Source organism: Diceros bicornis, chromosome 37, assembly GCF_020826845.1.
Source record: "Diceros bicornis minor isolate mBicDic1 chromosome 37, mDicBic1.mat.cur, whole genome shotgun sequence".
NCBI classification, from domain to species: domain Eukaryota; kingdom Metazoa; phylum Chordata; class Mammalia; order Perissodactyla; family Rhinocerotidae; genus Diceros; species Diceros bicornis.
In genome coordinates, this window is record NC_080776.1 from 941,555 (window position 1) to 967,185 (window position 25,631).

General features: G+C 38.4%; 1 protein-coding gene across 31 annotated transcripts in view; it reads left to right on the plus strand.

The window, feature by feature from the left end:
- Window positions 1-25,631, plus strand: part of MAP2 (microtubule associated protein 2) — a 284,984-nt gene that overhangs the window by 60,390 nt on the left and 198,963 nt on the right. For all 31 annotated transcript variants that reach the window (XM_058532876.1, XM_058532885.1, XM_058532884.1 and 28 more), the window contains exon 2: window positions 8,568-8,617. The gene's annotated coding sequence lies outside the window, so the exon portion shown is untranslated. The remainder of the gene's footprint in view (window positions 1-8,567; window positions 8,618-25,631) is intronic.

Sequence of the window (25,631 nt, forward strand, 5' to 3'; positions counted from 1 at the left end):
GTGGAGAGAGCTCCCAGTGACCATTCATTGCCTCATCCCTACTCTGCTTGATTTTCCTCATGACGGTCATCATTCGCTTATGTATTTGTGTTCCCACAGCAACAAAAGGAGGAACCTTGCTGGTAACTTACTGGCCACCGTTATAACCCAGTCCCTAGAAAAGTGCTGCCGCGAAGCAGGTATTCAAAAACCCTTAATAGTAAAAGGAGGGAATAACTAACTTCCACTCGTACACCGTTTGCTTGGGAAGACGTTCTTAGAGGAAAGCCGTGATGGAGCTGTGTCTTGGTTCACAGTCAGGCCATTGACATTCTCTTGCGCTTCAGCACTGCTTCAGTTATACTAAGGATTAAATAGACAGGATTAGGAATTTAACCACCATTTGTAATGTTTTCCTTATAGTTTTCAATAAATGGTTGAAAAAACGTATAGGTATAGGACTGCGTATACGTGAATTATAGGGAAAGGATGTACGGTTGATTTAAGCTATTTTAATTCCACCGTAATGCTTTTTGGTCCAGTGCTAACTTGTGGAAAATTAAAGCTGTAACTCTGGATTAGTACAATTGAGGGGGCGATGGAATCTGAGGAAGTCCTTAATGTTTGACCCGTGGTAAGAGCAGATCTGTCTCCTACATTAATGTTTTAAGACTCATAGGAAACCCCAACTTTTGCTGCAGCTACATTTGTTCCAGACATAGGATTTCCTATTGTTAGGTATCAATGCTGACCTCTTCTTTGGTCCCTTGTATAACATGAAGTGCAACAAGAATATTAAAATGGATGAAAATATTCTTTATAATAAATAGTTCTGAAGTCAATCTTTTTATACCTCTGTTGGGGATTTGCAATTTTGTATTAAATTATGCTGGAAATGAGTTATAACAACAGCGTATGTAGGAGTTAAATACACCTGGATTCACCCAGGAGAAAGCCTCTGACTCAGAGAAGTGGGTCCAGCAATGCCTGGAATGCTCCCACTTGGCTTGTTAGAGACTTACGAGAGTTTTCAGGAAATTAGAGCTTTGGGAAACAGATTTACTTTATTGTTTAAAGATTGCCCATAGCTGTACATTCTTTTGAAATTCGAGTTTCACTAAGGGGAGAAAATGACCTTTTGGTAGGCCTAGGAGAACGTGTACTTTCCCAGTTGGAGAAAATCTAGGTTGTGGCATTAAGCTTATAAAAACGTCCTGATGTTAGACCTGAGAAACATCCTGCCTGCTGGATTGGCGCCTCACATGTGTCCCACATCTTTTCAAATCTGAGTTGTAAATCCAAGTATTAATGAGAGGATGCTCCATTAAAGATTTTGAACAAATAATTAATAATGCATTCACTTTACTATAAAACCATTTCAATGGAAACCTTGGATTTTAAAGACTAATGGTTTGCGTGAGCAGATAAGTATTCACACTGCTAAAAAAAAGCTTGCTGGCTTCTGCAGAGTCCATCATCACTCAACTGTACTACCTCATTATCAAAATAAATACAGATACATTTTAGCTCTCAAATAATTCATACTTCTTACTGCTGTTTTTCATCATAGGCCTTCAGTAGGTCAACTTCTTCAACTATTTATATGCCTACCATAGATAAAATAAAAATTACAAAGAAGAAAACACAAAAGGACCTTGGATGAGAATAGCTGAGATCTATTTGCCATAGACCTTTGAGGTAATGTCAGCAAAAAGTTTCTTAAAAAATAAATACTGTGGGCCGGCCCTGTGGCTTAGCGGTTAAGTCAGCACGCTCTGCTACTGGCAGCCCGGGTTCGGATCCCGGGCGCGCACCAATGCACCGCTTGTCTGGCCATGCTGAGGCCGCGTCCCACATACAGCAACTAGAAGGATGTGCAGCTATGACAGACAACTATCTACTGGGGCTTTAGGGGGGTAAAAAAAAAAAAGGAGGAGGATTGGCAATAGATGTTAGCTCAGAGCAGGTCTTCCTCAGCAAAAAGAGGAGGATTAGCATGGATGTTAGCTCAGGGCTGATCTTCCTCACACACACACACAAAAAAATAAATAAATGAATAATAAAATAAATAAATAAATACTACCATCTTCCAAAAAATTTGTCCCGCTGAAAATACTTAGAGAAAGAACTACAGGAGACTGGCTCTTTCCATTTCAAAAATTTGTCATTTGTTTTCTTATAGTGTTTCCAGAGCATGCTTACCTTTATTGTTTCTGCCTGAATTTGAATATGCCAGAATTCCTTAAGGAATCACACCGTTAGGAAAAACCATCAGTTTCCTAACTTAAAAACAAAAGATGAAAAGAATAGATAGATAACTATGCACAGGCCATGTATCAAATACATGTATGTATTTTACCTTATCTCTGACTTCTGTTATCATTTCTTTGCCTTAATTAATGACATTTGTGTAATATCAAATGATTAGGAATCCTTATCTGTAGATACTGGATATTTAATATTCATAAGTTCAGTTTCGTCCTGGGAATAATAACTGCATCTGCTTTATTGGTCTTGTGAGGATTAAATTAGTAATGTATGTGACGTCTTTTGTACAATGCCTGGGTTATAGTAAACCCTTAATGATCGCTTGCTATTACTGTGTTGTTTTTATATTAGACTAAATGATACTATACTATAGTTTTCATAAAACAAATTCCATTATTGAGGCATTTGAAAGTTCTTCACTTTAAACGGGTACTTATTATTATTTCTAGTTGCTGCATCACCTGGTCATTTTTTCCCTGTGTTGTGACAGTGGATGGGGGAATTAGATGCAGTTTCCCAGCATGGAATTAGATGCAGTTTCCCAGTTTCCCAACTGGTCCTCTTGAGCCTTAATCTCTATTTCCAACCATTGTTACAGCAGCTACAGCAAACATGTCACAGTACAGAACGTTCCATTAAGAGTGATACCCAGTGCCTAGCTTCCTACGATGTTGTTTTATATGAATAATACAGAGTCTAGAGGTGGAATTAGTTGGAGTGCCTGTGACTCAGGCTCTTTTTCCGGTGAGTGATTCATTCCACATTTATAGATCCCTGACTTGGTGCCACTTACCACATTAAGTGCTTGAGATACAAACGTGGATTGGCTGGGTTACTGACCCAGAGCAGCCCACAGTCTGGGCAGGCAGGATACGGCTGCATTAAGAACAACATGGGCTTGCACAGAACCCATAAGCTGTTAATGTTATACCTGCCTATCAAGGCAAAGTGTGATTAAATGTACAGCATGTGGGCTGGCTGGACAACCTAATTCATGATTTGGAACACAGGCATACACTTCTGATTCTATATTGATATATCTTAGCCTAATTATATCACCACAATGTTCATTCCTTTTTGTTTTAAAGTTAAGTGAGACTTTCGCGTATCACAAAAATCAGATGGATAGGTTAGTTTTCTGATGAACATCTTCCCTTGATTATCCCGCCAGAAACGCAAACAATGTATCTGAAGAAGCCTGTCACTCTCTACTCTTGCTCAGTAACCTGATCTTCCTTCAGTTTTCCATTTCTAGGAATGACACCATCTTTCTGGAGTCTTTCGTCTCAAGCTTTCAGAATTCTCTTGGCTCCTTTTCTCAGTCCCCTCTTTCATATCCAATCGATCCTCAAGTCCCCTAGGTTATACACACTGCTGTGGACTGAATTGTATCCCCTCACAATTCCTGTGTTGAAGCCCTAAGCCCCCAGGGGACTGTATATAGAGATGGGGCTTTGGAGAGTTGATGTTAAGTAAGGTCGCACATGTGGGGCTCTAATGCCACAGCGGCCATGGGAGGCCACAGCAAGAAGGCGGCTGTCTACAAGCCAACAAGAGGGCTCTTACCAGGTCCCCACCAGGCTGTCACCCTGATCTCAGACTTCCAGCCTCCAGAACTGAAAACGTACATTTCTGCAGGCTCAGCCACCGTGTCTGTGGTATGTTGTGAGACAGCCCAAGGGGACTCATTGGAGCCTCTTCCTCCTTTGCATTGACTCTGTCTCTACCTGAGGTAACTGTTCATTACCCTTCACCTGGACTTCTGAAGGGGCCGCCTAATGGTGTATTTTTCTCCAATCTCTCCTCATCTCTGATCCAATCTGCATGGTGTTGCCAGATTAAATTTCCTAATTATGTTGTTCTTGAATTTAAAACCTGTAGTGGTTCGCTTCAGCCTACAAAATTAAATGTATTTAATTATATAGCCTCCTCAGCTTGTGGTTCAAGGTCATTACTCCCTATGCCGACCCAACCTAGCCTTTCACCCAATCATTGCTCTTCTTGTGTGTTACACCTCAGCCAGGTAGGGCTGTAGGTGTTTTTCCTTAACATCCCTTGGGCTTTGCTTCTTTCTTTACTTTGTTTCTGCTGAGTCCGTTGTCTGAGTTGGTCTCCTTCCCATTCCATCTATCTCCGCCTCTCAAAATCCTCCTCCTTCAGGGCCCAAACTCAAATGCCTGTGAATCCTTATCTGTATAACAGGATTTATTTTTTCCTTCTTTGTTCTCCCGTAGCTCTTTGCTGGTGTTTCTTTGTGACAGGAGGCATATTCTGCTTTGTATCACCGCCTTTTGTCTTTTGGGTTTTTATGACCGCCCTATCCCAATAGATTCTAAGTAAGCTCTTTGGTGGCAGAACTTCAGATCCCTGAAATACTGAACGATGCTATATGTGTGTGTGTGTGTATATATATGTATAGCTGCTCTGTATTTAAAAAATGTAAGGATTATAAACAAATAAAAATGGCCTAAATTTATTTTAAAAAGAATTGATTTTTAATTTGTCTTGCAGCGGCAATATTTCCTACATTTGTATCTGTAAATTGAAACTCAAGCAGTAAGATTTCTGTTACTCAAGCGGGAACAGTTTCTGGAAATTGAGACACACACATGTAACTTTAAGAAGGGAGAGGCACAGGAAGTGTGAAAGGTGGCTGTTCAATTGACAACGGACCTTGATAATGTAAGCGCTCAAGTGTGTCCGCTATTTTTAATTTTTCTTCCTCATGGGGTGTAAACAGGCCTTCTTCAGCTGATATAGGGTTTACAATTGGATCTGACCATCACAATATGATTTATAAAACGTAGGCATGAGGTCATTTCTCATTGGCAAAAGAGAAAAAAAAAAGCTTTAGCAATTAACTCTCAAAATTATTTTCTTACGTTTCCCCTACATTTTGGGTGTGGAGAAAGAGACTTAGAGGATGGAGAAATGGTGCTTTTCATCTGCTGATAAGTTAAGCTGCCTAGAAGCAGATGCTGGATCCAACTGAAAGAATTTAATTTGAGTTGTGCTTAGGGCATCGTTTAGCAAAACACTACACAAAAGTCTTGACCTGGGTGTTTGAAATGGCAGATGTTCACAGTGGGGACTGAGCCCCAGGGCAACATGAATCTTCACTATTCTGTGCCAGTTTGCTCAATAACCGGGTTGGGTGAAAAAACAAAAAAGGCCCAGAGAATTATTTACAAAGCAGCTGCTCTTGGCACTGCAAATGGAAGTGCTCCCCTTAAAGATAAGAAAAGCAAACTAACAAAACCCCCAGGAGACTGTGAGTCCGCCAGGTTGAAAATGAACTCCTTTTCTCCCTCGGAACTTTGTTTCCAGTAAATATTTTCTATGCAAATCAGGTGGGGCAAGGGTGGGATTTTTTTCTTATTTCTGCCAAAAGGGGAATTTTCAGCTCTTTCTTTAAATTTGACAAAGCGTGAGGAAAGGACAACACGAAGCACCTTCATTCATGTAACAGACAGTTATTGATATTCTTCTGTGCGCTGAACGTCTTGCTCTGACTATGGGTTCAAATACAAGGTTCGCGTAGCTAAAAGAGCATTCATATTTTGAATAAAATTTGTATTTGACTCATGCCGTATTGAAAAGAAAATAAACTGGAACTTTTTGGAGATGGGGCTGGGTTGAGAGGACAGTGGTTGGGGAAGGCGGGATGTCTCCCCAGTCACGTTATGGAACACAGCACGAAGCCAGGGTCATATATCAGGAAGCCAGGCTTGTGAAAAACTCCACAAGTATCATTTTCTTCTTACTGTGAAAGTATATATTTGAAAGTACACGTGGAAAAGATAAAATCCAATCTATTTAAAAGAATGTTAAAGATGTCAGGATATTGATCTGGTATGCTGAAGAGCTCTTAGCAGGAGGTGGCCGTGGTCGAATGGTACCTGAGGCTTCTGACTGCCCCCAGACAGATGTGTGGGGCTCCAGGCAGCCGGGGCACCACCTTTCTTGGGGATGATGGCTGATAATGAACACAGCTGAAACGCACGTGTGTGCAGTGTGCCCACCACTTGTTCTTTGTCTCTCATCCCCTCGTGTCCACGTGCACTGTTTTAGCTACCTCTTGCACACACATAGCACTCTCGGATATGGATGTGCACATGTACACACACACAGAGCACACATCCACAGTGACTCAGTGTGTTGAACCACCGTCCTTCCCACTCGCCTAGTATTTTCCCTCTTATTTTAGGAAAATATTTTTCCTCCTCTCCTTCCCTTCTCTCTTCTGTACTTTTTTTACCCCTCATCTCTTTTGCTTTCTCTTTTTTTTTAATTTATGGAGCAAAAATCAAACAAAACAAAAAACTATGCTTAATAGAGAGTGTCCCAAACTTTCTGAGTTTGTGGCATTCTGAGTATCTTGGTAATTTTTTTCATGGGACTCGTAGGCCAAAAGAAATACCTCACAGTTCCATTTAATTAGCTTAATAAGTATATCTTAACAACTTAGTGGCCTTTTGAAAAAAATGATACACATAAATTGAAAGAAGAAATCTTTTTATTTTAAACTTAGAAACTCATACTTACTTACTAATGGGATGTGTGTGCCTGTTGGGTACTGCCCAGCCCTCAGACCTGGGAGTCAGATTGGACATGTCATCTTCATTTTTTTTTTTTTTTTGTGAGGAAGATCAGCCCTGGGCTAACATCCATGCCCATCTTCCTCCACTTTATATAGGACGCCGCCACAGCCTGGCTTGACAAGCGGTGCGTTGGTGCCCACCCGGTATCCGAACCCGGGGCCACTGCAGTGGAGCGCGCACACTTAACCGCTACGCCATTGGGCCGGCTGCTATCCTCATTTCTTATTCCACATTGGTTTTCATGCATTATTTGCTTTTATATTACAAACACCATTAAAAACCCAACTTTGCAAAGCTATGGCATCATTGAAAGGAATGTAGCATAATCTAATACTGAAACCGCGAACTTCTTCAAGCTAGTAGTTTGTGTAGTGCCTGGTGGATGTTGCTGTGTGTCTTCATATACTGAAAATATTTCACTATTCTCTTAATTTACTGTGGTGGCTTGGGGTACCATGACACACAGTTTAGGAGCTGTTGGCTTTATAGGAAAAGAATAATATTTGTATCAAACTATAATAAAGTCAGGTAGACATACTAAAGCCATTAATCTTGAAAGTCCCTCAGAATGCCTCCAAATCCTATTTTTTTTAATCTCCACAAATTTATCTACCTATCATTTCATTCTTGTATGATAAAGTTCACTTTTCGTAAGCACCTGCCCTTAAGATTAAAAATCAAGAATTTCATTTCCAATACTTTTTTTTGTTTATTAGTATTTTCTTTATATTGTTTTTTAATAAAAAGTGTATTTATTTAAGGTATACGTACACCTAGTGAAATGATTACTACAGTCAAGCTAATTAACATATCATCTCACTGGAATATATGAATATTATTTTAGACTATTCTTTTCATTAAATAATTACCATTTTAGGTTAGTTTAGCTTTTGGACTTAACCTAGGAGTCTAATAATGAACCATTTCTAACAATATCATGTGGAAAGAATTCTAACTTCCAACCAGTTAATTCACAGACACCCTTCTAGAACCTAACTTGTATTTAATTGGAGAGGTAGTCATAGATGCTCCCTCAGCAATTACTTCATGTCAGTTTAACGTGGTTTTCTTCACTAACCATCCAGAAGACGGGCTGCCTTGTGGCGTAGTAATTTTGGGGTTGCTTTTGTCCTCAGTTTCCTTCTTTGTTACTTCCACTTGACGGTGTGCTTCTCAGCATAATTTAGCAACAAAGCTCAGGTGTAAGAAAGCAATGGGGAGGTTGGTAGGTTGCCAGTGGAATTGTCTTGTTTGACTTTTGTTGCCTTTGCATAAGTTGTTGATCCTGGACTAAAAACCTACAGACTGTCTGCGGCTGTTAAATCAGATTAAGGATCCAAATGCATCACTTTTATTATTTTTAATTAAATATATCAAGAAACATGGTAGTACATTGAATATGGATTTTGTTAAAATATTTTGGTTGATGTTATAGAAAATAAGCATAAGAATTGTTCTATTTTAAATAAACTGCTGAAAATCAGAATAGGACCTAATTTGGGCGTCTAATACGTGTTTTTAAATGAAATCTAGAAAATAATTCTAAGTTTAAAGTTTTATAACTACATAACCCCCCTTGTAAATGGTTATATTGTCAGCTGCTAAATTTTATGGTGCAAGGAACCGAGTGACTTAATGCCATCTTCCTCCCTAGTAAAATAAAAGACGGAATCATTCAGTTGATTTAATTTACGAGATGTTTTTCTGTTTGTCTTTCAGATTGTACTGATCTGATCCAAGGTATCTTGTGACTGCTGGCTGGAATTAAGGTTGGTGGAGTGTTGATATTGATTATAAATAAAGTGTGTAATGAAATAGAGGTGTCTTGAGCCTCGTATGGCTGGGTCAGCCCCTCGTGCAGAGTGTGAGAGAAAGCTGAGACTTAGTGAGAACTGGATACAGTTCAGACTTGTGGCCCTGCAGACGTGTTTTCCTGAGCAGCGTTTGTTTTCAGAGTTACTATAATTTCTTTGATTATTGAGTGTTTTATTTATTTTACCTGTCTTACTACCTGAATTTTGATTAAATAAAAAGATCCAATTCTAATTCATACATTTAGTAAACACATATCAAAAGAATGACTTCTTTGTAAGGCTGGTGAACATTTTAAAGAATGGTCAGCTTTCTGAATTTGCAGGAAAACGCCGTTGAAGCCCACGATTTGGTAGCTACCTTCCCTAAGGATGGTAGAGTTGAAAAATAACTTATCAATTGCAAATTTCAATTAATTAGCAGAGTTTTAAGATGTCATTCCTTTTGTTCTGTTTTCTTGTTAATTGGTTTTATGGGAGACTCAAAACCAGCCTCTCTGAGTTTAGTTGGATAACAGAGCCTAAGAGAGCACTCGAGTCAATAGGCTTGGAATTTCATTTATCCCTTCTATTTTCTTCTCCAGAACATGTATTCAGATTTTAGAACAAAATAAAGTAAACCCTGAATGACATGAGAGCTTTTGTTCTTCATAAAAGAGCGAAATGCCAGGTGTCGCTAAAGTTTTGTATAGGCTTTTCGTTAATAAACATCAAGAAAAACACTGGCTTTTCATTTACGCTTACATTAATCGGGAATTTAGCCTTAAAGCCCATATTTACCCTTCAGATTGTGGTGTCTAACACATAGCAGGCACTCAGTAAATGTATACCTTTTCTGGCCTCAATTCTGACCTCGCCCTTCCACCCCCAATACATCTCTCTCTCTCACATACACACACACACACACACACACACACACACACACACACCACACACACACACAACTAGTAGTAGTTCTCTTTTTCATGTACTAACTGTGCTTTCCTAGCCTTGAACTCTGTATAGATTATAGCAAATAGAATATGTTGAATCATGCCTACTCTAATTAGCAACTTAATAAGGAAATAAAGTAAAATGTCTACACAAATGATAGTTAAAAGTCTCTATTTGTAAACTGGTTATTTTATTTTATTATGTGTTCATATAGTTTGGAATTGAATTTATTGACGACACTGAGCCTGGCTGCCCTCAGTATTCACTCCTTGGTATATTCTATGCAAACTTGCACACATTTAAACATGGAATTTCTTGTAAGACTTTTTGAACTTTTTGCCGCTCTTCTTTCCCTGCCAAGCAGAAATTACAAATAGAATGAGATTTTTGGCAAAGTATAAATCTTTGAATTAGGAATATCTTCAATGCACAGAGTTAATTTTGAATTGTTTTTCATTTTAATTAAAAGTACATCATATTTTGTCCTCTTCCCTTTCGGATTTTTGTTTTGTGGTTGGTATCGTCAACATGGCAACTTGAAATCTCATCTCATTTTGGCCACTTTTCAGAAAGGAAAAAAAACTAAAAAACATGTGAAAAAGAAAAGAAAAGAATTTTGTTAAATTAAAAAAAAAAACTGTAAGAGTAATACACAAAAACTTCCTTAATCTGATCCTCTACCCGTCTTCCGTATGGAGAGTTTCTTTTGTGGGAGTGTGAACATAATTTGTGTGTTTGGTCTAATTGTGAAAAGTCAGGGTGACTTACATATTCCAAAATAAATACATCAATTAAAATATATAAAGTGTACAAAGACATGGAAACGTGTTTAAACCTCTCATGTTGCCAGGTCTTCCCACTTGAATGTGCTGGAGCACAGTTGGTATTATTTTTTTTCCAACTGAGAATGAAAAGATAGTTAAATTAAATTTGGTAATCAGTAATCTAAATCACATTTTGTAAAAGCAGCTAGATATAGCAAAACTTTTTTAAAATGTATTAATTCACCAGAAACAGCCAGATTCTCAACACAAAATATGATATATAATGAAAATTATCATTCTTTTCTCAAGGAGAACTGAGTTCTTTTGCTTCAGGAAAAAAGAATTTCCCTCATAGAAAAGCTTTTTCTTTTTTTATTTGTGAGGAAGATCAGCCCTGTTCTAACATCTGCCAATCCTCCTCTTCTTTCGCTGAGCAAGACTGGCCCTGGGCTAACATTTGTGCTCATCTTCCTCCACTTTATGTGGGCCGCTGCCACAGCACAGCTTGCCAAACAGTGCATCGGTGTGCGCCTGGGATCCGAACCGGCGAACCCCGGGCTGCCGCAGCAGAGCATGCGCACTTAACTGCTTGCACCACCGGGCCCGAAAAGCTTGTTTTTCTATAATAGTATTAGCTGAGAAAAATAACGAGTGTTGCTAGATAAAAGCAAGATATAGATAGGGATATATAAAATGGGGTATCAGAAATCTCCTTGCACTTTTGCACAGCAATAAAACGAAAAGGCAACCTACTAAATGGGAGAAAATATTTGCAAATCATGTATCTGATAAGGGGTTAATATCCAAAGTATATAGGGGACTGATATCATTCAATAGCAAAAAAACCCAAACAATTTGATTAAAAAATGGGCAGAGGATCTGCATAGACACTTTTCCAAAGAAGACATACAGACGGCCAACAGGCACGTGAACGTGTGCTCAACGGCACTAATCATCAGGGAAGTGCAAATCAAAACCACAATGAGATACCACCTCATGCCTGTTAGGATGGCTAGTATCAAAAAGACAAGTGTTGGCAAGGATGTGGAGAAAAGGAAACCTTTATACCTGTTGATGGGAATATAAATTGGTGCAGCCACTGTGGAAAACAGTATGCAGGTTCCTCAAAAAATTAAAAATAGAACTTTCAAAAGATCCAGCAATTCTACTTGTGGGTGTTTATTCAAAGAAACTGAAAACACGAACTCAAAAAGATATATGCATCCCCATGTTCATTGCAGCATTATGTATAATGGCCGAGATATGGAAACAACCTAAGTGTCCATTGATGGATGAGTGGCTAAAGAAAATGTGGTATATCTATATCTATATAATGGAATATTAATCAGTTATTAAAAAAGAATGAAATCTTGGCCATTTGTGACAACGTGGGTGGACCTTGAGGGCATTATGCCAAGTGAAATAAGTCAAACAGAGAAAGACAAATACTGTGCGATCTTATATGTGGAATCTAAAAAAAAAAAACCCAAGCTCATAGATACAGAGAACATACTGGTGGTTGCCAGAGGCCGGGGGTAGAGGGGTCGTTGAAATGGGTGAAAAGGGTCAAAAGGTACAAACTTCCTGCTATAAAATAAGTCATGAGGATGTAATGTACAGCAGGGAGACTATAGTTAATAACACTGTATTGCATATTTGAAAGTTGCTAAGAGAGTAGCTCTTAAAAGTTCTCATTGCAAGAAAAAAATCTGTAACTATGTATGATGACAGATGTGAGCTAGATTTACTGTGGTCATCAAAGGGAATCAGAGTGAAGTACAGATGCAGGAAAGTCAAGCTTGATACTGATTCTTAAAAACATTTTACACCACATCTTTTACATTTTAAAAAATGTGTATTGATTTTTCTGATTTTTTTCTCTTTATTATTAATATTGCTACCACTACTTTGATGTATTTCTCTCCAATTTTTGTCTTGTTTTGTTTTCAGAAAATTGAAGTTAAACTTTGTATCCTGTAACTTCTGGTTATTTGAAGATGTGATTTTAATGACTGTAATATTTTATCCTGTAGATATTCCATAATTTTTTTCACCACTTACCCATTGTTGGACATTCAGACAGTTTCCAGTGTCTCACTATTTCTACCTGGGCCTGGGCCTCCCTCCTGTTTCCAGTCTGTCCCTCTGCCTTGAGTTCTGATGCTGTCTCTGCTTCCAGACTGCTGAACTCCTTCAGTAGAGCTCTCTGATTTTATCATCTTATCTGTAAAATGGGAACAAAAATAACTGATACTTCACTTAAAGATTAAATGAGATAATGTATAGTTATGAATCTTAAATAGGGAGGATTTCAATTCACTTTTAAAACATCTGTCAAAGGCATTTCCTTTTCTTAGTTTTTACATGAGTAATAAATTCTGGTTTTTCTCTTAAGACAGGAAATACAAGTAACAAAAATCTTTAAATTATTGTCATAAAATAAAATATATAAGTGAAAGAAGCCAGAAGTTTTGTATGTATACAAATATTGTATTTTATATATATATTTATATATATAAATAATATATAAATATTACTTATAATTTTTATTTCATATATAAATATAAATATATATTTATAAATGTATACAAATAAGTATAAAAATATAAATATATAAAAATATATATAAAATATATATAATTATGTATATATATAAATATATACAATATAAATACATATATAGTATTTTAAACTGACCAGAAAGTAATTTCTCTATGCTCTTCTGAGTAATATTATATCTTTTATTAAAGATACTGTTAACAAACTAAGCAGAATAGTGCACAAACGGACTTGCACTGAAATAAAACAACAGGGTAGAAAATGCTAGTACTCTACTATAATCAGGAGTGGGGAGAAGAGATGCTCTTCTGTCTTACCAGGAAGCTTCAGTGCTTTGATCTCCCAGAATCAAGGGAGACAAGTCTTTGACCAGCTACGTGGTCAGCCTTCAGGAGCATCCCAGGGAGAAGCTCTGTTCCCCCTCAACTTGCCTCGTGTTGCTTCACACATCTCTTGTAGCATCTGCTCATGCTTCTTTACGTTACGATTGTTTCTGGAGGTGTCTTATCTCCCCGGCAGCTCACAACAACTGGGGCCTTCGCCCTTGTAGGAGTGGACACCCAGGGAATGCTTATTGTACGAATTATAAAGTTTAGAGCAACAATGAACAATTTTATTACGTATCTGTAAATTAATAGAGCTGAATATATATATGTATATATGTGTGTTCATATGTTATAATAATTATTAATCGCCATATTCTCTCCCTTGGTGATGGAAAAAGTTGAGCAAAAAGCAAGGACTTTCAACAACTCACTGAAAAGACGTTTGAAGCAGTAATAATCGTTAGGTTTAATCGGGGAATTTAAAAAAGTACAGGGGTGAGACAGGTGGTTGTTTGTCATTCTGCTTTATTTCTACGTGTAGCATAATAGGATTACAGTATGCTTATGCATGAAAAAACATCCAGAATTCTAATTATTGTATTGACACGTGGCAAAGTGACTGAGATTCTGGAAAGATTTGTAGAGTGCAGAATTATTTGTTTACCACTTTAAGGAGAGACGCAAAGCTGCTGGAATCATATTTCGACCTGGAAAGACCAGTTAGTCTCAGGAGAATTTGCTTTGTCTTGTGCAGCTTTCTGAAATCTGAAGCATCATAAATAACTTATTTTCTCATTTTTATGAAAACTAATCCTTTCCCGTTACAAACGTTACAATCAAGAAGTAAGCTCATGACATGATTAAGAACGGGAGAGGTGGGGAGGAGGTTGGAGGCCTGAGAGGCAGGCACGCCCTCACTGCTCCGTCTCCTCATCTGACCTGATGGAGGACCTCAGGATATACGTTTCCAGAATCACTCCTTTATTTTAACAGTCTTGACATACTGAGGAAATAGGCTTGTTGAGGACACAGAGGACAAATAGGAAAACACGACCCGCTGTAAATATCTTCCATAACAAGTAATGGACCTGTGTCTTCCACGTGAGAAAAAAATAGTCTAGCTGGTTCTTTTTTTCTTAACTAAATATATATTTATAGTATCAAATGGCTACAGAAGACAAGCCCTTGGATATATTATCATACAAACCCCAGGCTTATGAAATCAATCCTATGGGTTTAATTCACTGGCCAGCTAATTTTTATTCTTTTCCTGAATTATCTGAAAGAAAGAATGCCATTCCAAAGAAGAGCACAGCTGATGTTTTTGCAGACCATTTATATCTTTAAAGAAGACCATGACTTTCATTTGGGCCTGTATTTTATTAGGGCGGTTTGGAGGATTTAAAAACATAAAAAGTGCATTTTCTTCTTATGTAAGAAGGAGTCCATTCATTTAGAAATCCTTTGTTTCTTTTATGGCCTACTTATTGCAAAGCAAGAACTTTATATTATTGAAAGGGGATATGCCTTCTTGTTCCTCAGTTTCTATAAATCTACATGAAACTTACTAAGTTTCATCAGTTATTCATCTAAGAACAGAAAATCATCAGTTGCACAGCAGAAAAAGGAAGATAACATACAATACATATTTGTTAGATACATACAGGGATATGCATGCTGGTGTTGGATAGTTTTGCCAGTGAACAATACAAGGGTTTCTCTTTTGGGCATACTTGATGGGCCATTCTTGTTAAAGAAGGTAAGATTATCTGCCTTTTCTGAACTAATTCCTTCCAGGTATTTAGCAAAATAAAAATATTAGTTGAATAACCATTTGTCATAACAAACCAAAGTGGATTTGGTTTCATTGCGTGTCTTATGACCATCAGCTTATGTTGCTTTAGTTTACTTTGCTTTCTTCCTACTATTTTAAAACTAATTAGTGAAGAGCTGGAAGAAAAAAAACCACTTAATACATTGTGCACATGCATTTATGTCTATTTTTCTATATGTACCCATGTCGCTCGCTCTGTCTTTCTCCTTTCTAGTTTATGGTAAAAATTGTATGTCGAATAAAGTTTGTAGTTTAAAAATAGATCAAGTGATCACTTAATATATTAGCTAATTTTTAAAATATAAAATTATATTATTTATTTATTTTATTTTATTATATTTATATATCATATATAATTACATATAAATATATACATAACTATATATAGATATTTTATTATATTTATATATAATATATAAAATTATATATTTTTTATTTTTATTATAAAATTATATAACTTTAAGTACTATCATCCTTTTTTTTTTTTTTTTGTGAGGAAGATCAGCCCTGAGCTAACATCCATGCTAATCCTCCTCTTTTTGCTGAGGAAGACCGGCCCTGAGCTAACATCTGTTGCCAGTCCTCCTCCTTTTTTTTTTTTTTCCCCTTTTTCTCCCCAAAACCCCAGTAAATAGTTGCATGTCATAGTTGCACATCCTTCTAGTTGCTGTATGTGGGACGCTGCCTCAGCATGGCTGGACAAGCGGTGCGTCGGTGCACGCCCTGGATCCGAACCCGGGCCGCCAGTAGCGGAGCACGCACACCCAACCGTCAAGCCACTGGGCTGGCCCCACTATCATCCTCATTTTATGAATAGAGAAACAGTCATTAAACCAGACACAGTTTTTATAGCAGACTATTCCTCTGTGAAATGTAATAGTTCTTCAAAATGTAGAAAAGTATTTTTAGGGATAGAAATAAGTAGAGAAATACACACTTACCTAAATGTAATGACTGGCTTATAATATGGGAGTATACACCATTCAGTGATAGCTTCATTTATGAGATATTCATCTTTAGAATGATAAGTAATAGTGAACTTGATATCTTTTGCCTGAAGTATTTCACCTCTAGAGTGGAAATGCTTTCTCCGTCTTGTCCTTAAGTCTGTTGTCATGTGTTAGGGTCTTGCCAGAAGTAGCTCTCCAGGTACAAGACTCGGGTGCAAGAATGAGCTAGCCCACTTTTTAAAAAACACCTGTGCGGGCATCTTTATGGGCCCTAAGCAAGCCATAGAGAACATCAGCCCCATAGCAGAGAATAAATTAGACCACAGGGAGAGAAAACACAGATGTGACCATGGGTTCACCGAGGGCCTCATTTCTGAAACCGTTAGGGAAAGTAAGATTACAAGAATTCTCTCCTCTCATCGTGATTTTTATTTTTATTTCCGAGTATTTCTTCATCGTTTAATAATTTTAGGGGCCAGCCCCGTGGCTTAGCGGTTAAGTGAGCGCACTCCGCTGCTGGCGGCCTGGGTTCGGATCCCGGGCGTGTACTGACGCACCACTTCTCTGGCCATGCTGAGGCCATGTCCCACATACAGCAACTAGAAGGATGTGCAACTATGACATACAACTGTCTACTGGGGCTTTGCGGGGAAAAAAATAAATAAAATCGAAAAAAAAATTTTTGGATAAGTTTGAAAACATGGAAAAAATGAGTCAGTGGTCAGGGTGTTTACCTTGATAGACAACTTTATAGATGCAAACCCTTTCAAATTTCCCTTTGACTTTCCGTGATCTCTCAGGACCCCACAGATCTGACAGGGACCATTTGGCAATCATGTCACGGGGAGAGGACCTTTGTACTTAGTTTTCCCCTTGAGGTTTTCTACTTCTTTTAACTATTTGGAAATTAAGATGTAAATCTTTTACTGTTGGTAGTGTGAGGCATAGAAAAAGCAGCCACACAGGCCAGGTGAAATTAATGACCAGAGAAATTGTATTTTCGGGCTCAGCTATTATAGGTGTTTCGGCAGCATATAACCACCTTTTCTTCTATTTCATACAAGTATTGCACAACATAAAACATACCTGTTACGTGTTAATAAAGTTACCTTAAAATATCTCATGGTTCTTGAATAATCGTGCATCAGCTGTAAATGTAAACCCCCACGTGTCAGTGTAGTTACCTGAATAGTTTCTGTTTCCTTCTGTCCAACATCCTTCTACCTCCTCCACCACACCTGGAATCGCTGTTCCTTTACATTGTGGGGACTGAATAAATATTTGTTAATTTTCTGGGTTTCCTACATCTGGGCAGTTTTAGTAAACTTCCTTGTTGGTTTTTACTGAGGTTGTCAGTTGCAGGAGGAGGATGAGAACAAGTGGCAAAAATTGTTTTAACTTTGTGTTTAGAAAATACAGAAGCTCTTCATCTTTACGTAAAAAGCATAAAGAAGATGCAAAAGTCAGTTACTTCATTGATCAGCAAGGGCTGGAAAACTGTTAGAAATACGATGCGTCTGTTACCACAGTGCCGGTGGGAGACATTAAAAGTGTTTGAAATGTGATTTGATTTGGTTTTGTTTTCAGAAAGTTTTCCAGGTAAATGGTTTCTCTTTGGACTAAACGTAGTATCTTCCACACTTCCATGTCATGATTTGCTCAGAGATAGTTTTCCCAGTTCATTATTTATTTCATAAAGACCACACCGATGTTGTTCTTGCTACTTATTTCTTTATTTCATCATTTTGACACTGCCATAAACAGTGTCCCACTCAGCTAGTCAAACAGTGACCCAATTTCTTGGATGCAGGAATCATTAGCTAAGGTGACCCCCATGGAAGTGCACCCCTTTACAGGGTGGAGGACCGTGAGGGGTGAGGGAAGGAAGAAGCGTGGCCAAGGAAGAGAAACGTTTATGTAAAGAAATTCTAGTCACAGGTAAATGCAGGCAAACAGAAACTTTAAAAAGGAAAGTAAAAAAACTAGTAGAATAGCCCAGATGATAACTCTTTTTTTGCCTGGTCTAGACTTGGGGAACCAGATTGTTTTCTTCAGTCTCATAGTTTCATGGGAATTTATAAATGACAGAATTCTAAATCATGGGTTGCTATCTGTACTCTCATATTAAAATCTTTGCATATATGAAGTAAGGATACACAAGAAGGTGTAGTTCTGGTGAAACAGAGCAGTTATTAATAAATCAAGTATTGAGAATACACTTGTAGTTCATTTGAGGGCCAGGTTCTATGGATGCTGCAGCAGAATTACAACTGGTTCCTTTGCTCTCCAGTGGCTCGCAGTCAAGTTTAGGGAAGGGAGAGTGAATGCGTATAAATAGTAATGAATACACGACAATATAGTCACATGCCAAGTACAGACACCTGACCTTCTAGAGAGATCCAGAGAAGATGTAACTCACCATGATTTACAAGGACCTCATTAAAAAAAGGAATTTGAGCTGGGTTTAAAGGTGACTAGAATTTAACTAGGTGTAGAAAGTGAAGGTTGAGAAAGCAGGGCATTTCTTGAAAGGCGTCTGTGGAAGCCAAGGCACAGAGAAGGGACCGAGGGCTGGGGGTTAGGAAACTGAAACAGGGGGTACAGGACAGGTTTACTCCGGGGCTGGACGCTACCTCTTCCCTCACTCCTTCTGTTTCAGTCTTCCAGTTTTTTCTTTCCACAAATATTTGTTGAGCTATGTCAAATGACAAAAATACTACGATTTAGTAACAAGTTTGATATCCTTAATTCAAGGGAAAACAATCCATGGGTCGAGGAGTGCAGTGCCTCATGAGCAGTGAAGCACTGTTCCCGTGGGGTTTGGGGCTAGAACGAGTTTTATAGAGCCTTGGAAGAGCCAACGAGAAACAGGACAGGACTGGCTAGGAGGTCGGGGATTTCCTTATAAGGCAGCAGGCCCTGTTTTCTAGGGTAGGTGAGCCAGCCAAAGCCGAGTGGGAGCATTGTGTTTGGTGTATGTTAGGATTTCTTGACAGATGTCCCCCAAAGTGCAGGCTGACTCAGGTGTAGACGTGGGATGTGGGCCAGGCTGTTGGGGCAGCTTCCGTTTTGTGGGTCCTCGTATACGAATTAACTTTATCCACTACTTTTATGTGTATCTATTTTTTAAACTAGAAGCAGAAATCCAATCCGTCATGAGATTTTTCCTGCTTGTTTTGTGCATAAGGAATAGTTTACATAGAGAGATACTAATGTGGATGTCTGTTCCAAGAAATTCCGTTAATAAAATTATATTTTTGTGTTAGGTTCTGTGAAAAGAAAAAGATAAACATCGGTATCTCAACGCAGGGAAACTAAATGTCAGTTCCAACTGACATTCATGCTATGTGGATTTATTTTGTTTTGGTATTAATATTACCAAACTTGTTTATAATTAAAGGCAAATGAAGTAGTAAAATTAAGTACTCTCTCTCTTTATTAAATTTCACGTGGGAAATTTGGAATTCTACCATTTAAATTATTTGTTAAATTATCTAAAAGGGCTCCACTACAGGGCAAAGGGTTAATTGGAATTGAAATTGTTGGACAAATATAATTAAAAACAAAAACTTCTCCCAACTCAGGAATCCTCTCCACAAAGGCAGTAGAGAAAGAAGACACTTGTATTATTGAATAAACGTTGGCTAGACTGATGCTCATCGAAGGCTGTCCACTAAGCGACTGCAAAGACCAGGAGAGATTTCACCTTTTATACAGCCAAACAGATACAACCCAATCCATCCATGCCTCAAGAGAAGCAGTAACTAGTCCTCAAGTGAGAGGACTAGATTTTACTGGTAACTGGGCTGACCATCTGTGTCAGCTAGTTGGTTTTCTGCAGAGGAAGAACAAACTTCTCATACCTTGATGACAGGAAGTAGTTTTACAACTTGGAGAAAGGAGCCCACCGAAGTTAGGTCCTTACTCTGGGATGGGAGAGGAGCTTTCTCCCTCTCTGTTTGCATTTCACAAAGAGGCTTCCAGGTCCTTGAGGAAACTTTCCTGAGTGTGAGAGTGGCCAGAGGCTTAATTAGCCATTATAAAGATTTACATATATTTGAAAAGAACAGTCAAAGAAATTCTAAAAGAAAAAAGAGAGAGGCGAAGTCTCTATCCTTATTTTCAGCAGAGAGAATTAAGCCTCTTATTTTTAATTTGTATTTGCCCTTACAATGAACAAAATCATGGTTTCTTAAGAGAAGTAGTCAGTGGATGGTTTCGGTTCTTCGAATGGACTGCTAGTATATTCTAAAACAAAGGAAAAAATAGGTTTTAAAATGGAAAGATTTAAGTAAAATCGTCCTCATGCTCATAGCCACCTGGTTGCTGGGTAAATAGCGGGGTGGTAACGCTCAGATTTGGCCTTTGTAAGGGAAGGTGGGCCTCTGCGGAGAGCAGAATGGACAGTACAAAAGGAACTTAAACTACTCCTTTAAGTGTGTTTGAGGACGGACATTCACGGCTTTCTGGTGCATTTAACTTAAACTCCCTTTAACTAAAAGACATCCAGTGCTCATTCAAATGCTAATATTGGCCATCTGCTTTTTTTTTTTTTAAAGCATGACTAGCTGGAGGTCACGTGACCTAATTACTGCGATTGCGAGCTTTCTGGCAGCAATCACTCAGGTGGCGCCCAGAGTGAGCATCTGCTGCTGATGAATAGATCAGGAGACGGCTAAGGCAGCCTCCTCTAGGACGGTCATGATTCGTTTCTTAGTCTGTTTACGTACACAGAGCTAAAACCCGTATGCTCTAATAAGAACATTCTTTTTCCTATGCGGTGTGTTTTTTTCCTTAAAATTCTTCTTTAAAGTTAGGAGGAACAGTTTAAAATGCATCTTTTTGTATGTGTGGATAAAATTAGCATTCTAAAGAATGACGTGGAGAAAACTCTAATAAGGACTGTTAACGAAGCAGCAGCCTTCACCTCCGCAAATTTTAGTTCTGCGTACAAAGAGAAAAGACTGTCACAGGGCTCAATCTTTGCAGCAGAAGTATTATTTCATATGATTTTATTTTGTTTTATTATTTCGAAGGTGAAGACCTAACTTCTGATTATAAGGGTGTGTATTTAAGGGAAAATTCTTCAGACAACCTAAGGCCTTCTGAGAGTCAATTTTTTTTTTAAACAAGGTTTTTCAACTTTTTTTTTTAATTAACTTGCTTAACTGCAATTTTTATTTATTTTTTTTCCCTTTTTCTCCCCAAAGCCCCCGTAGAGAGTTGTATGTCATAGTTGCACATCCTTCTAGTTGCTGTATGTGGGACGCCGTCTCAGCATGGCCCGAGAAGCGGTGTGTCCGTGCGCGCCCAGGATCCGAACCTGGGCCGCCAGTAGCTGAGCACGCGCACTTAACCGCTAAGCCAGGGGCCGGCCCCTGAGAGTCATTCTTAAACAAGGCAAATTATTTTCTCTTTCATGAGGCCATTTACTTCTCAAGAGGTTATAGTTTCAGAGGCTAGTTGTTAGCAGTATTGTTTACCTTGCTCCCTATTACTGACACTTTTCAGACTATAGAGGACTCCTAGTTTTAAAATTTCATTGGATATTATTGGATTTATTTTTAACCTGGCCCATATCACACAGTAAGCTTTGAGGAAAACTCTGTTCATGCTGAATTGCATGTTGGGATATGTGACAGTATCTTGTCTGATTGAAATAATGTTGATTAATAACAGTGAGACCGAAGATAAACCATGGCATCTTTTGAAAATCCCTCGTTATGCCAACTTGCCTCCAAAGTCAGGTTTAGAGCTTCTTATAATTTCCTATTTTAGTATTGAGGCAGGCTAAGCTAATTTCCAGTCTGTGTAAAATGACACCTAGTGAATTATTTATTCATCAGACAAATGCTTTTGTGAGCACCGCATGTGCCAAGAAGTGTGCTAGCAGGGACCACGGCAGGCACAGTCTTGCTCTCTCTTGTTCAGGTGGTAACTCGAACAGCCTTTGAAGTACGCAACTGTGCTTTATAGCACACTTATGTGACACACCAAATTATAGGGTGGAGTTTGCTAAATGATTTGGCCTCATCTATTAACAATTTAAAAATGCATCAGTTGATGGCTTTTAAAAGCATTTTGGGGCAGCACCTGTCAAGGCCCCTCCCCCCACCTTTTGTCATTACTGGGAAAGGACACAATTTATTCTTCAGGAATAAAGGATGTCTGATGGGGTCACAACCTTTTCCTCCCACCATCATGTGTCTGTCTTTATGCTTCCACCTTGCTTCTTGTAAACTCTTTAATCTTCTTTTTTTTTTTAACTGAAACTTAAGAAAAATATCTTAATAATCAGCTGTAAGGATTGATATCTCTCCCTTCTAACTTCTCAGAAAAAACACTAAAGAGACTTTGCCATGTTAGAACTCTGTCAGCTGGGACTCTGTGCCTTTCAAAGATAACATTAGAAGCACATTCATGATCCCTCTGAACTGATGAGCCAGGAAACTGGGATTTTGAGACCAATATTTTAGCTTTGCATATTCCATCCTATAGCATATTTTAAAGAGAAGCTTCATGTGCTAAAGTCAATAATTATTGTTTTCATAAGTACCAGAGCCCCCATGATATTATTCCTTTCAATAAAATGATAGATTTAATATTTGATAATGTAGTTCAGTTGTTCAGCTTTATGCGACATCATGTAAGTAAAATCATAAATCACAGAAAAATCTTTTGACAGACCATACGTTCAGAGTGTTGGTTCAGATAATGTTGTCTTCATAAATATAATTCACATGAGGACAGTCAGTCCGCTTGCTGTTAGAGAAGTAGCAAGACCTACGCTGAGCTGCTCCCCACAGGGGTCTGGAACCAGACGGCTCCTGCCAGCGCTCTGCTACAAGTGACGGGCGCCTTTGTCCCACCAGTCGGATCTCCTCTGCGATATAAGAGAAGATATCAAGAAAAGAGAGTAACAGAGCCACCGGGAGCTAATCAGAGCAGACAGGCACTGCCGTGCGCTTCTGAACCAAGGCCCAAGTCAGGACAGTCCAGTCAAGGCCAGAGCGAAAACAATGGCATTTGCCACAAAACAGCATTTTGAGCTCTAAAGGCAGAGGAAGAAACGTGAGCTGGAAGAAGTCTTACAGATTCGGATAAATGACGCCGTATCATGTCACTGCAGTCGGCTGACAAATCTTAAGTCTCAGATTGAGGAAAATATTGCCCTCACTTATATGATGTTTTAAGAAATGGTTGTGGCAAATACTTTTCACAATGACTGAAAGTGCTATGAATATCATCGGTATTTTAAGATTTAGAGTCACTGATCGAGAGTTCAAATCAGTATGTCAAGTAGGTTTCACGGTGTTCCCGTGTGTAGGAGGCCTGCAGTTGTAGGCCTCTCCCAGTGAGGGGCACCGCCTGAGACCTCAGTCCAGGAAACTGTTATCAGCAGAGTCGTAAATTAGGGTCTTTTAAAAGCTCCACATGGAAGTTTGCTTTTGTCTGTCTACCTTTGGAAAGTGTTAGTTGATGCTACTCCCTCAGAAGTAAAAGTGTTCCATTCAAACATGTTACAACTTATGGACAAGAAACACAGACCAATAAACCAAAGAGACATCAACTCAATGCAGCCCACAAGTATGGGTGATGAACTAAGTGTAGTCATGACTGATGAATTTACAGTTGGCTTTTCCTGTTGGTCTATGGTTGCCTGAATCCCGTCTTTAGGTGTGACATACTTCATGCTTATGCAAAGCGTGGTAAGGCACAAATTAAATTCTGATATTTGTGTTCACCTTAAATTTGTTAGTACCAGTAAATAGCTCTTCAGCCTCATCTCTTGCCACTTCCTTCTCCTTTATTCTCCATTTTTTTCTGTGGGGATGCATGCTTAGGCATCAATTTCTCAGGGGAGCCTCCCCTCCACTGGGCTGGATGTCTCAGCTGCGCACTCCCATAACACCCCGAATCTGATTTATCATGGCATTTTACTTTATTTGCATCCCTTAATCAACATTGGTTTTTTTTTTATTAATTAGGTTCTAGTTTCCTGAAGGCAGAGACCATATATGCCTTGTCTTTACTGTCTTTCTGGAACCTTCAGCTCGTTGAGTGTTGATCGCTCTCGTTGCTATTGTTGGCTTTCTCTTGTCATTCCCAGTGCCTCTGTGTTCCCCTCTGTCTTTCCTGAGCATCGCTTTTCTAACCACCTTGTCTGGGGTGCTATCTGAGTGCCGGAGGCTGGACCTACGTGCCGGGTCCCCCTTCCCACCCCTCCTGACCTACAGGAATCCCTTCTTCTTCCCCTCGGGAGGTCTGGGTTCCCCGAGGGAGGTCCGTGTCATACCCAGCAGTCAGTCAAACCACAACATCTGCCCTTAAGGAATTTGGTAAATAAAAAGAAGTCTCCTCAGGCTTTGGGAGAGGACTCGGCAGACCTGTGCAGTTCCATTTGTCTTTTCACTCGTTTAGTTTTCTTTTGTCAGGTGGTCTGAATCAAGAATGGAAGTGCCCTAGATTTCCAGATTTGTCTTCTACAGATTCAGTGTTAAGTGCTTAGTGTTGTTTATATTTTAAGCAGAACTTTTATAAAACTCTGTTTTGAAAAGCTATGACTAATTATGGATATACATAAAAAGAAAGTTAACGGAAATGAAAAGTCTCCTTCAAATCTGTTTTTTGAGACTTTTCTCATTTAGAAAAACGAAAGCTACGTGCTTGACTCACTGATGACTTGTGCCAGGGTTACTTCTCCCATTTGCTAAATATTCAAAATTTAGTTGGGCTTATTAAAAAAAATAGAATGAAACAGTTTAATGTATCAAAAGCCTACATAATGTGGTGTGAGTAAACATTGTTTCACAGCTTATTTTAGTATTCTAGAAAGGTTGGCATGGAAACCTTGAGAAGACATTTTAGATGTTCTGTATATAAAGATTTTCATTTTGAAAGTACTTATTTATTCCTGTTTAGAATCAATTTTAATATTTATTTCCATCTAATTTTAGGAATTAGATTTTTTCCACAGGCAGAAGCAGCTTCTTTAGTCTATTTTTTAAAAAGAAATACATGTTTTATTAGAGAATGATAAGGAAGTGGGCAGGGTGGGAGGATAACTTTCAGGAGTTAAGCAATATAATTTGTTGGATACAAATATAGACTGTGGAATCACATAGAAATGGGTTCAAATTCTGGTTCTAGCGCTTATTACCTGTATGACAAATGCTATGTTAATAGCCTCAAAAATTGAGATTAAAAATTGAGATAATAGTAATCAAAGGAAATAAATGAGGTAATATATGTAATGCGCTTAACAGAGTGTCTTGCATAGAGTACATGTTTATCAACCTTTATTCTTATATTTGTGAAATACAAGGAGAGTGGGTAAAAGAAAAATTCCACAAAATACTTTGATTCAGAAACTTTTTTCATCAGCCATCCTTTTTTCAATCCTTATGTCTTTTGCCTGAATGTTGTGAAATGGTAGTTATAAAATTTCTCAAGACCTTCACCAATTTATATGTGAATAAGCTTCTGTGGGTTAAAACAAGGATGTGAAAAAAGTTCCATATATTTTTTTCAATTCCTTACCTGTTGTGTTATTCTGTTACTGACTGGAGCTCTCTTACTCCATGATAATTAGTGACCATTAATGTC